We start from the raw sequence: 13,224 nt of genomic DNA, 5'->3' as shown, positions 1-13,224 counted from the left end.
TGATGCTAAACTTCCACTAAACGATCTTTATTTGACGCTGACAGTTATAAAGATCGCGTATGGTACAGGTATACACGACTAAAAACGATTATCTTGTCAAGGTCATAATGTGTCAAGGAATGAGAACAAAAAGCACAATAAAAAATACCACCAATCAATGAGCAAATTTTATACTATCACCCACTGCCTTGACTCTAAGAAAGCTAAGTTTTTTCTTGATAGTGACACCGAAAGATCACTAACACAATTTTCCAATCCCTCTTTTTCCATCGCCGCAGCTTCAATTATCTCCTTCGTGTTTTGAACGCTATTTCTTCCTAACACTTAACACTCCTCGAACATAGACGCTCACTTGTGATCACGGCAGTGACGAGCCAAATTACCTGGCCCCTCATCTCTAACATTTCTGTGGTGCTCGCTGAGTACCGACCGGTCTGCCCGATATACATCTTGCCACATGAAAGCGGCATCCTGTATATAACGTTATCGATGTAAGTTAAAAAGGGGTTCTGATGCCTTACAGAGCAGGCCTTCCTATCCTGTTAGAGATGAGGGGCCAGGTAATTTGGCTCGTCGCTGCCGTGGTCACAAGTGCGCGCCTAAGTTCGATGAGTGTTCAGCGTTAGGAAAATATAGCGATCACAAAACGAGGGAGATAATTGAAGCCGCGGCGAAGGAAAAAGAGGGATTGGAAAATTGTGTCACTGGTCGTTCGGTGTCATTATCAAGAAAAGACTTTGCTTTCTTAGATTCCAGGTAGTGAACGGTAGTGTAAAACTTGCTCACTGATTGGTGGTTTTTTATTGTGATTTTTGTTCTCATTCCTTGAAACATCAGTATCTTAACAAGATAATCTTTGTTAGTCGTCTATACATGTACCATACGTGTTTTTTATAAGGCTATCAGCGCCAAATAAAGACCTTTTAGTGGAAGTTTAGCGCTCGTGTTTTGTCCCTTGAATATTGTTCGCTATGGATCCTCACGGGTATTAATCTTGAACTGAACGACTGTTCAAACATTGACATTGAGCTTCCTCGGGACAATCAGAGCATGCCTGGTACGCAGTGCGCGTGTGTTGTGCGTACGCTCTAGACACCGATAATCTCTTGTCAGTGTCTTAGTGCGGTATATCAGGCTGCGGCCGTTACTTCTTAAAATACTTTTTATTATTAATTCATTGATCATGCGGCGGCACGAATAGACCGGTTCCGCAGGGATCCGCTTCTAAACGGACCGCAAGAACAAATCAAAATTGGGCGGCATTTGTGCTGTGCGATGTCAGTGCACGTTAAAGATCCCCAGGTGGTCGAAATTATTCCGGAGCCCTCCACTACGGCACCTCATTCTTCCTTTCTTCTTTCACTCCCTCCATATCCCTTCCCTTACGGCGCGGTTCAGGTGTCCAACGATATATGAGACAGATATTTCCTTTCCCCCCAAAACAATAATAATAATAATAATAATAATAATAATAATAATAATAATAATAATAATAATAATAATAATAATAATAATAATAATAATAATAATAATAATAATAATAATAATAATAATAATAATAATAATTATCATTATTATTATCATTTGGCCTCACTTTTCCTCCTAAAACTGGCTGAGCTGCGGTCGCAGTCGGCCAACGTGTACGCCTCGTGTCGCCAGCCGTGGCGCGAATTCAGACGTCAGCGCAAGTGGAGGGCGGCGCATGCAGGGAGAGCCCGACGTCGCCGCTCTCCGTTTTCCTGCTGCGGCTGGACTCGTGCCGCGGCTGCACGTAGGGGAAGGAACTCGCCCGGAGCGAAGCAGTGGCAGTCGGCGGCCTTTTAGCTGGCTCCCGCGATGACGGGAGGAAATATTCCCGGTGTCGCATCTGAATAGCGGTTGCTTGGATGAAGGAAGCAGTGCATGAGACACAGGCCGAGCCTATACGCCAGAGAGGATACCGTCGGTGGGCAACCGACTCCGCCCTCCCTCTCTCAGTATTTACAAGCGAACAAGAATGGCGCACTATTAAAAGTGGCCGCGCGTGTTGAACCAAAAAATTGAGGGGTGATCAACTGTATTCATGCAGAAGAAATGCGGCAGCACGTTTCTTTCACACGCCAAGCTCCTCCAATTCTATGGCAGTCTTGATTTTATTCTGAAACTGATTGTTTAATCTATTCCAATTCTGATTGTTCCTTTTATGGATTTTTGCTGCGTCACTTACTTATTGTCATATGAGCAGAGTCATTCCTAATCTTGAGTCTTCCTCCTCTTCCGTACAAGTGGAGAGGGTGCGGTGGAGAGGAGAACGGTTTGAAGGTGGCACGTAGAAGGTGTGGCCACCTGCCAGGTGTAACGATGGCGGTCGCTGATTTTACGCTCGAACGAGGCGTCTATGCTATCCTATAATATTACCTTTAGACCTTGTGTAGACGTACAAGAGGAGGAGAAAAACATTTATTGAAACCTTAAGTGAAAATCGCTCTTGAGCAGGGCAGGTAGCTGCCTAAATCCAGGACTCCACTGGCCTTGGCCATCCGGCGAACTTGCTGAATAAGTGCTTGTTGACTTGCCAGGGTATCGCCGGTCAGCTGTACCTTCCACCGCTCAAAGGACGTACACTGCGTCTTTAAGTTTTTTCGCTTGCTCCCGCACCCCACGTAATATGAAATAGTGTGGAACGGCCCCCGAAACAGGGAAAGGTGCGCTGCTAAGTTGTTGTGTACGTCATACTATATCTGTAGAGATTTTGGGAGCGAATGTCTAAAGTAGTCTAAATGCTACCACATCTTCTGTGCTGAGCTTCCTATGAGGTGCTGGACAGGCCCTGCGGTTCAGCAGGGATGCCTCGAGGCGTTCGCTGTTGTTGGGCGACAGGGGTACGATAGCTGGAGGATCTGGTTGCCTCGCTCGGTTGGGCAGAGTACGTGCAAAGGCAACCGCCCTCTAGTTCTCCTCTTGTCCCGCGTGGCCCGGAGTCCACGTGTTATGATGGCACTTTTATCTCGTCGGCCTTAGCATCTAAGCCGCCAGACGCTGGGTTCTTCTCTTCCTGAAATTTCGATAGGCCTGCTGTGAATCCGTAATGACGTGCGTTTCCCTGCCGACTCTATACTGCTGCTTGATGACCAACGGTGCCGCTATGGTTTCTGCCGCAGCTGAGGTCTCCACCCTGACGGATGCCACAAGGGCAAACCAATGTTCGTGGTCCACGGCAGCTACCGAGAATGTGCCCCTATCTGGGTGCGCCGACACATCCACGTACATGAATTAAAGGAATAAACTTGCGCAAAGGGGTTGAAGAAGAAAGAGACGTGAGGACAGGACAGAGCGCAATGCTCCGTCCTTTCCTTACGTTTCTCTTCTTCAATCCCCTTTCGCAAGTTCATTCCTTTAATTGCTCTTATGAAACAACTCGCCCATACAAAAGTGCTTATTGAACGTACAGGAAGTACAGGTCCCTTTGAAATTGATTCCTCAGCCTTGCAACTCTCACCTGCCGTCTTCCTTCGTGAAGCTCGTGACTCATGCGATTCGGAATGGGTCTTACCTTGATGTGCCCGCTGAATTCCGCAGGAAGCGAACGTTGGCCCGCCAGGAGCCGCTGCTCCTCTACCATGCCTCCTTTGGAGAATGGCTTTGCCTGCCACTGTGTTCTGCAACCTGGCATTCTGCACTGCCAGAACCGCGTCCGACAGCTCGGCGAAAGTATTGTGAAGTCCTAGAGCTGCTAACCGCTCGTTCGAGCTGGTGACTGGGAGATCGAGCGCTGTCTTGTCATGATCGTAATCATCAGCCTGACTACACCCACTGCAGTGCAAAGGCCTCTCCCATGTATCTCCAGTTTATTCTAACCTTTGCCAGTAGCGCCAAACGTATGCCCGCAAACTTCTTAATCTCATCCTCCCACCTAACCTTCTGCCGCCCCCTGCTGCACTTGCCTTCTCTTGGAATCCACTCCGTTACCCTTAAGGACCAGCGGTTATCTTGCCTTCGCAGTACATGCCCTGCTCAAGGCCATTTCTTCCTCTTGATTTCGACTAGGATGCCATTAACCAGCGTTTTTCCCCTCACCCAGTCTGCCCGCTCCGGTCTCTTAACGTTACACCCTTCATTTTCCTTTCCAAAGATTGCTGCGTTGTCCTTAACTTAACTGAATCCTTTTCGTTAGCCTCCACGTTTTCTGTCCCATACGTGAGTACCCGTAATATACAAATTCTGTATATTTTCTCTTGAGGGTTATCGGTAAATTGCCATTCATGATCTGAGAGAACCTGTCATATGAGCTTCACCCCATTTTTATTCTTCTAGTTATTTACCTCTGATGATCTGGATCAGCAGTCACTGCCTGCCCCAAGTATACGGATTCCTTCACCCCTACAAGCACCTCGCTACCAATTGTGAACTGCTGTTCCCTTGCTAGACTGTTGAACATTACTTTGGTTTTCTGCACGTTAATTTGTAGACCAACCGTTCTGCTCTACCTAACTCGTTGATCATGCTTTGCAGTTCATCTCCTGCGTGACTCAGCAGGACAATGTCATCAGCGAATCGAAGATTATTTAGGTATTCTCCATTAACTCTTCTCCGCTATTGTTCCCAATTCAGGCCTCAGAATACCTGCTGTAAACAGGCTGTGAATAGCATTGGCGAGATCGTGTCTCCCTGCCGACGCCCTTCCTTATTAGAATTTTATTGGTGACTTTACGGAATACTATGGTAGCTGTTCCGTTGCTAAAGATATCCTCCAGTATTTTCACATAAGGCTCTTCTACATCCTGGTTCCGCAATGACTTCATGACTGCTGAAGTTTCCACTGAGTCAAAGGCTTTCTCGTAATAAATGAAGGCTATATATAGGGTTGGTTATACTCCGCGCATTTCGATATCACCTGATTGATAGTGTGAATATGATCTATTGTGGAATATCCTTTACGAAAGCCTGCCTGATCATTTGGTTGATAAAATCAAAGGTTGCCCTGACTCTATTAGCAATTTCCTTAGTAAACACCTTTTAGGCGACAGACAATTAGCTGATTGGTCTGTAATTTTTCAGGTTCTTGGCGTCTCCTTACTTATGAATCAAGATTATGCTAGCGTTCTTCCAAGCTCATGGTACGCTCGAGTTCGTAAGGCATTGCGTATACAGGGTGGCTAGTTTTTCTATCACAATATCTCCAGCACAATCAATTGGCTTGGTGGACGGATGTATAACTGGCTGTGTGATTATCTGCACGATAGATCGATTTTCATGTCAACAAGTGAAGGTGACACAGCTCTGCATCAAATATCTCGCGGAGTCCCTCAGGGGGGGGGGGGGGGGAGGGGGTGGATCTTAAGTCCCACCCTTTTCAAGATCTCACTTGTTGGCTTAGAAAAATGCTTGCCTCCTACAGTTGAAATCTCCCTTTACGCCGATGACATCAGAGGGCAATAGGCTGCATCGAATCGTTTTCAAGTAAACGCGGTCTCGTCATGTCGCCAGATAATACCTCAGCAATTGCATGTTCGACGCGCGATCTTTCACGCTACGTCCTGAAAGTTGCCGGTACCCCAATGCCATACGTGACAAGCCATAAATTCGTAGGGTGACATTCGACAGGTCACTGTCATGGTCCCCACATGTACAACAGCTTAAAATCAAACTCTGCTCTTACGCCTCTATCTATCGTATGCTCTTCACCACCACAAAAAGGCTGCTCTACATCTTCATTACTACAGCTGTATGTTGCGCTCTGTAAAGACCTCCTACGCGGCAGTCTCCCAGCTATTCAGGGTATCTCCCAAACAAATATCAAATATCAAAAAGGGAAAACAGACCTAGGGATTTAAGCTTGATCAATATGCAAACAAGACCGTCGAATTTGAACACCTTCTATTGCAGTACAATCCAGATGTCGTTGTCGTGACGGAAACTTGGCTACGCCCCGAAATAAAGGACTTTGAACTAATCCCTCCGGGATACATCATGATCCGCAAGGATCGCGACAAACGTGGCGGAGGCGTAGCAATTGTTTTTAGAGAAAACATTGAGCTGATTGCTTTGGATGACTGTCCTAACACTGAAAGTATATGGAGGAGAACAGTATTTCAAGGCATTCCTTTTGTTATTGGAGCTGTCTATCGACCTCCAGACGCTCCTCTTTCATTCTTGCAGCGTCTGCAGGATTATATGTGCAACAATGTTCCTCTTAACACCCGTTTCATTATTGCAGGAGATTTCAATTTAGCGGGAATAGATTGGGCTGATCTCTCAGTGGGCACAACTGACGTTACACATTGTGAAGCTTTGTTAAACATCGCTTTCAGTCACGATCTCACGCAACCAGTTCGCGAAAATACTAGAATCACACCGACCTCGGAATCTCTTACTTGACCTTGTACTCATATCAAACAATGTAGCATAATGGAGTGTTTCGGTCAAATACGAACTCTCCGATCATAAACTAGTGTCGCTTTGTGTAAAGGAAGTCCTACCGACGAAGATTTCTAAGAGGCCAACAATCTGCATAAGAGATTATAGTAACGCGGATGATATTAGCATTTTGGACTACCTTGATATGTCATTGTACTCGTTGGGTGGGGCGACTGACGTCAACATATTGTGGAATAAATTTAAAGATACGGTAGGGTACTGCCTGAAAAAATTCGTGCCACAGCGAATCAAGGCAGTAAAAAACCGTAATCCTTGGATTGCCCTCAAAATAATTCAGCTGGAATGGAAAATAAGACGCAGGAGTAAGAATAAAGTGAGGAACGAAACGGAGATTTCTCAGCTTTCCCAAACCCTTAAACATATGCTTGTGACTGCAAAAGAACATTTTTACTCGCAGACATTATCTAATTTCCTCAGAGATTCACCACAACGTTTTTGGCGTCATCTTGCCCCGTCGGATGAACAAATACAATATATCAGTCTTGATGGTAATAAAATTAATGACTGTGCAGGAATTGCTGAAAGATATAATGAATATTTTCATTCTGTGTTTGCCCCACCAGAGCCAACTTCGACTGCCCTTGACGAGAATCGTACCGAGGGAATTCCGCTTATGCCAGAAATCGTTTTCACTGAGGAGGGAATAGTTGCACTACTGCTTAACATAGACACAAAAAAATCGGCTGGTCCTGATGGTATCCCAAATGAATTTTTAAAACGATATGCGGAATGGGTATCTAAGTATCTCTATATCGTTTTTAAGGTGTCCCTAGAGCAGCGTAAATTGTCACCTGATTGGCTGACTGCCAGAGTTATTCCTATCCATAAATCCGCTGATAGGCACAGTACAGAAAATTATAGGCCTATTTCAATTATGTCCACATGTTGTAAGCTTATAGAACATGTAATATTAAAAAGTTTGTTTAATTACTTCGAAAATGCTGATGTCTTCTTTCCTAACCAACATGCTTTTAGACAAAAGCTGTCAACAGTTACCCAACTCACTGAAGCCATTCATGATTTTTATAGCGTACTAAATGAGAAAGGTTAGATAGATGCTGTCTGTCTTGATTTCTCTAAGGCGTTTGACCGTGTTCCACACCCAGAACTTCTTGATAAGCTCCTTAGGCTCGGCGTTAACATTGATATTACTAGATGGAATAGATCATATTTAGCAAGAACACAGTTTGTGGAAGTAAATGGCGCAAAATCCGGAGTGTTACCTGTAACGTTAGGAGTCCCCCAGGGATCGGTACTAGGCCCGGTCCTTTTTCTCAGTTATATAAATGACATCACAGCCAAGATTAACTCTAACATCAAAATAAGACTTTTTGCAGACGACTGCCTAATTTATACTACCGTAGCCAGCCGCAATGACTAGATCGCCTTAAATTTCGCGTTAAAAATATTAGTGACTGGTGTAGTAAGTGGAAGATGAAAATAAATTACAGTAAGACTATGTATATAAGGATAACGAATAAGAATAAAAATATACTCTCTTTCGATTACGAGATAGATGGTAAGGCCATAATTAAGCCAAGTGAATCACCTTAAATGCCTCGGAATTACCATATCGAATTACCTGAACTGGAAAACGCACATAAAAAACATATGCTCCTCAGCTGACAAAAAGCTCTGGTATTTGAGGTGAAAGTTAAAATTCGCTCCTGAACAAACTAAATTAGCCGCATATTTAACGCTTATTCGTCCCACATTAGAGTACGCGAGCGTCGTATGGGACCCTTTTAGGAAAAATATGATAGATAAAATTGAAAAAATTCAAAGAGCAGCAAGGTTCATCTTGTCGAAATATCATTCAACCGACTCCGTAACTGAGATGCTCAGAAAACTGAACCTTCCTCCACTTTCGCAACGTAGAAAGATAGCTAGATTAAGATTTCTCTATCTCATTCGCCGTAACTGGTTTAACCTCGATACAAAACAGCACATGAAACAGCGTATCTCTCGAACAGTCAGAAGCAGCCACCAAGAGCAAATGCAGCCCATTTCAGCACGAATAGATGTACATAAGTACCCGTTTTTCCCCAGAACAATAGAGGAATGGAACTCGTTGCCACATGAATTAGTAACAGTAGACAGCGTAAATAAATTCGAAACTAGACTAACAAAACTGTTTACTTCGGCTGGGAATACGTAGCTACTACGTTATTGATGGTAATTTGTCCAACTAAGATCCTATATTCCTGGTCGTAATTCACCTGTCTCATCTAGCGGCTGCGGCAAAATCTGATGACACCCTGATGTATTCTGTCTTTTGTTTCTTCTTGCTTTATGCCTTTTGTTGTGTATGTGTTTCTTTTGGTCTGTTCTTGACTGCACCACCATTCCTATCTTGTATATCTTGTCTTGCAACCACCCTGTAACGGCCTCCGGCAAACAGTATCGACAAATAAATAAATAAATAAATAAATAAATAAATAAATAAAACTCCTTGAAGCTATGCAAGCTAAGGCCTTGAGAATTTGCCTTGGCCTTCCCAAGAACGCCTCCACAGTGGGTACTTTAGCAGAGAGCGGATGTCAATCTGCATCAGTACAGCTAACCCAGCAGTTGCTTCGTGCCCAGATGCGGCTTGTGGCTTGTGTACCTCTCCATCCACTGGAAGCGCACTGCATGGAGGAAGTTTCTGACCTTCTCCCACCGCACTACCAGCGCCCTGTCACGACATCCTCCCCACCTTGGATGTACACAGAATGGCAAATCAAGACAACAGTTCCTGGCATCGAAAGAAAAACAAACACCCCCGGTCCTGCACTTAAATATTTTCCTCTTGAACACATTCATGGATGCTACAGTGCGCACTGTCAGATCTACACTGATGGCTCTGTCACATCCGTCTCATCAGCGATTGGCGTCTGGGTTCCGTCCACGCGCAGCCCAATTTCGGCGTTACTCAGTCACCTCACATCGACTACTGCTATCGAGCTGGCTGCTCTCCGAGTAGCATTTACTTACATTCTCCAACAACCGCCAACAGCGTGGGCTATTTTCAGTGACTCTCGGGCTGCATTACAATCCATAAAGTCATCAGGAAACCTTCAGGAGCCGATCATCGATGACTTAAACAGATTCCACTTCGAGGCTTGTGAGCTTGGCCACCGTGTTGTGTTGCAGTGGTTACCCGCTCACTATAGCCTTGCAGGCAACGATCGCGCTGACGGTGCAGCGAGGTCGGCGCATTGCGACACCACCTTGCTCCTTCCTATACCGTTTTCTCGCAGTCATGGCGCGAGGATTCTAACTACAAATGCTGGCAGACGCAACGCTCTTTGAGGTGTTATCCGCAGCATCAATATAGACCCCTTCTACTTATCGACCCCACTTGTGACTTCAGCACGCCACGCAATATGGCTAGACGTGATCAAAATTGTCTCCACCGAGTTCGCCTGGACGTGGCCTTCACTAAATCCTTTTTACATAAAATTGGTGCATCAAGTATTCCTCTGTGCCCCACATGTAATGTGCCCGATTTGATATCCCACTGCTAACTCGTCAACAATCATCGCAAGGCACATTTAAGTGCTTTAGGACTCCGACAGGATGGCCCCGTGCACCTGGATCATGTCCTTGGACCCTGGAGGCACGCGGCTTCGTAGTGCGCGGGACAAAATCAATTTTAGTGCTTTTAAGAGACACCGGTTTGGTGGACGTTCTTTGACAATTCTGTGTGTGTGTGCGTTTGTGAGCGTGCTTCATTTCACCATTAACCCTTTGTTTTTTTCCGTTTTTTTTATTTTAACCGTAGTTGAGATCCTGTGTCGACTGCGCCAGTTGCGATCCTGTGTCGACTGTGCCAGTTGAATTTCCGCCTTCAGGTAGCGATGAGAGGAAACTACTTGATGATGAAATAGGGGTTTCTTGATGACCCGGTGGTTCTACTCGCAAACATTCACATTACTCAAGGAAAGGAGAAGGTTAACTATTTATATACAACATAGGTAAAAAAAACGAGAAGAAACAAAGCAAGGAGAAAACTATTTACATGACTAAATCGTGGATCAGACGAATTCAGCCCCCGCTCAACCCAGAGCGCTTGGTTTTAAACCCTCTGTCTCCGCCATTAGCGGGGACAGCAACCAATAAGATAACCATCGACCCATCTCGCCAATCAGTGGTCAGGGAAAGGAAAATAAGGATTTCCGCCAACTAATCACAGATTGGGGAAAGAGTGCTGATTAAACATTTGGGAAAGGAGAGGTTGCAATCAAATAGACAAACAACACAAATGCGACTTCCGTTCCCCACGCCACCCACGGCACCACAGACGCTAGAAACATGTGCCGACGAGGCGATGACTCAGGTTGTTGACAGCAACAAAGAGAAGACAGTCGTTAAGGGAAGTAGACAGTCATTACAGGAATAGTGGGTTTCCGGTCACCCGGCTAATACTCAGCCGTATCTCGTGCGCCCCCGAAACCTCGTCAGCCCCTTAACAACCACATGTCGACAGCTGTACTTGTTTAGCGTTTTTCCCGGCGGGTCATCCCCGTGACGGCGCGGCGTAAACGAGGACCTCCGCTGCACGAAGGGGAGGCAGGGACAGGACGGGCCCCTTTGTTGGGGACTTCCGACCCCGCTGGAGTGGCCTTCCTTGCGAACACAAGGCCAACGAGTTCGCAGAAAGGTCAGCGAACTCCACACCTCCTAACCAAGAATGTCACGCGGACACTTGCTGTCAGTGTGACATTAAAGTCCGGTCACAAGGTTCCAAGCAGCACTGCGCACACACATACAGAGCCTCAATTCGTTCCGTGCACACAAGGTTAGCACACCAATCTGCACATTCCATAATCCACCATGTCAGATCGGTGCACCAAATTGGCAGAATGATTTCTAGCCACCTACATCCCGAAACAGAACATTATGTTTCTGTTGAGCGTTATACACAAGATTGGACCAAAATTCCGATTTATCCGGAACGGCGCCGGTCGTAAAGGCTGCCGCCGCTATCGGATCTCCCTTGTCGCTTTTCTCAAAATTAATAGAGCTTACAGACTCCCCACGGGCCACGAAGGCTGCTGTTGGTATTGCGTCTGCATTCGCCCTTACTTTGCATTTTACCGTCGGGTTAGGCCTGTCATCGGCAACTTGGCCTACAGTTTGACATCGTGTTTCAGACAGTGCTAGCTGTTCACAGCGTTGGCGGCCGGTGTTCTCCTCAGAGAAGAGCCTGCCCTCACACATTATCGTTTTCCGATCACCTTCGCCGCCGAGCTTGCACACTTCTGCTAATGGGGCAGGTTGCTCTATGTGGAAACCTACAGGAATGGAGGCATGGCCCGCATCCACCAGTTTCCTATGTGCTGCGAAACTCTTTGCAGCTGCCCCTGTCAGCTCCCAATCTGATGCAGAAACATTTGTAGCTTCCGGATTTGCCTGAAGCTCCACTGAAGCCTCGAGTCTGTCTCGAACAGATTCGTGCGAGATTCTGAAACGCTCATCGAAATCTGAGCTCTGATGTTCTTCATCTGGCTGGTCCCTCTCTGGCTGCTCTAGTAGCGAGTGTGTTTCCAATGTTACTAGCTGCCCTACACCTTCAGCTAGATCTGTCAGCGCGCACAGTGTCAGCACCGGCTGGGAAAACAACTCATCTTTGGCGGCTAGATTACTATCGACTGCAAAGAGCGTTCTCACAATCAGGTCCGCCTTCTCCCCGTCCTCGACCCTTGATGCTGCGTCAGAGTTAACGCACACTGGCTGGGGCGCGATGCTGAACTCTTGTTCGCGAGCAATACACTGAAGTGTCTCCTGGGTCTGATCTATATTGGGTTGATCTGACAGCATGTTCGTCACAGGAGTGACTAACACTCCTATGCCTATCTCTTCTGGCACGACACACAAGGTTAGGCCCTGCTGTCTAACCGCTGCAGCTGTTAAAGCTGTAGTCATCGGCACACACGTCAGAATAGCGTCCGCCACCTGGAGAACCGCACCTTCCTGTTTTGTTTCTTCAGAGCACTCACCCCTAGAAAGTGACTGAATTTGTTCTCCTGGTAACGTTATTTCAGTCCCTGAATCCACACAGGTTTCAGAACTCTGACCTTCGGTGTGCAAGCCTCCGCATGCCAGATCCTCTGTCCCATCTGGTTGACTGACCTTATTAACAGTCATCTCCGACTGGGAATGTAGCTTATCAGGCGCCAGTATCTCTACCTGAGCTACTAGTTTGCACACATCTGTCCTCACCGCGGGAACATCTTGTTTTTGCTTTGAATTCGGGCAGTCAATCATCGAGTGTCCAAATTTCATGCAGGTATAACATTGAACTGCTGCGAATAAGACCTCGATATCGACTTTCGCCCCCTGCCTTATCTTCAATTGCATCTGTGCAAGTTTTTCTTTTCTAGTTCAATTTGGAGTTTCAAATTTTCAATTTCACTCAGCTGTTCAGCCTCCTGCTGCTCAACACGTCGCATCCTGCCCTCCTGATCATACCGTACGGCAGCCATCTCCGTTTTCCGTGCTATCGTTTCTAGCACTAAACACTACACCGACATGGTGAATTCGGAGAAAGCAGAAGGGTCTCCTACCTTACTGGTTGCTCTCTGCCCCGGTGATCTAGTCGTCCTCAGTGATGACGACAGGCTCCTCGATGCGGACGACTTGAGCTCTGGATCTCTCAGCAGCTCGCTGACTTCTGCCTCGTTTGACTGGCCTGAGTTGGTCGCCTGGTTACTTTTCAGCAGCTCGCTGACTCGAACCCGTTCGATGTGGACGCCTGGTTCTTTTCAGCTGCTCGCTGACTCGAACCCTCGATGGCTTGTTGTTGCCCGGCTCCTTCAGCTG

The sequence above is a fragment of the Amblyomma americanum genome, chromosome 4, assembly GCF_052857255.1.
Source record: "Amblyomma americanum isolate KBUSLIRL-KWMA chromosome 4, ASM5285725v1, whole genome shotgun sequence".
In the NCBI taxonomy this organism is placed as follows: domain Eukaryota; kingdom Metazoa; phylum Arthropoda; class Arachnida; order Ixodida; family Ixodidae; genus Amblyomma; species Amblyomma americanum.
The sequence above is the reverse complement of the archived record's forward strand: the minus strand, read 5'-3'. Positions refer to the sequence as shown.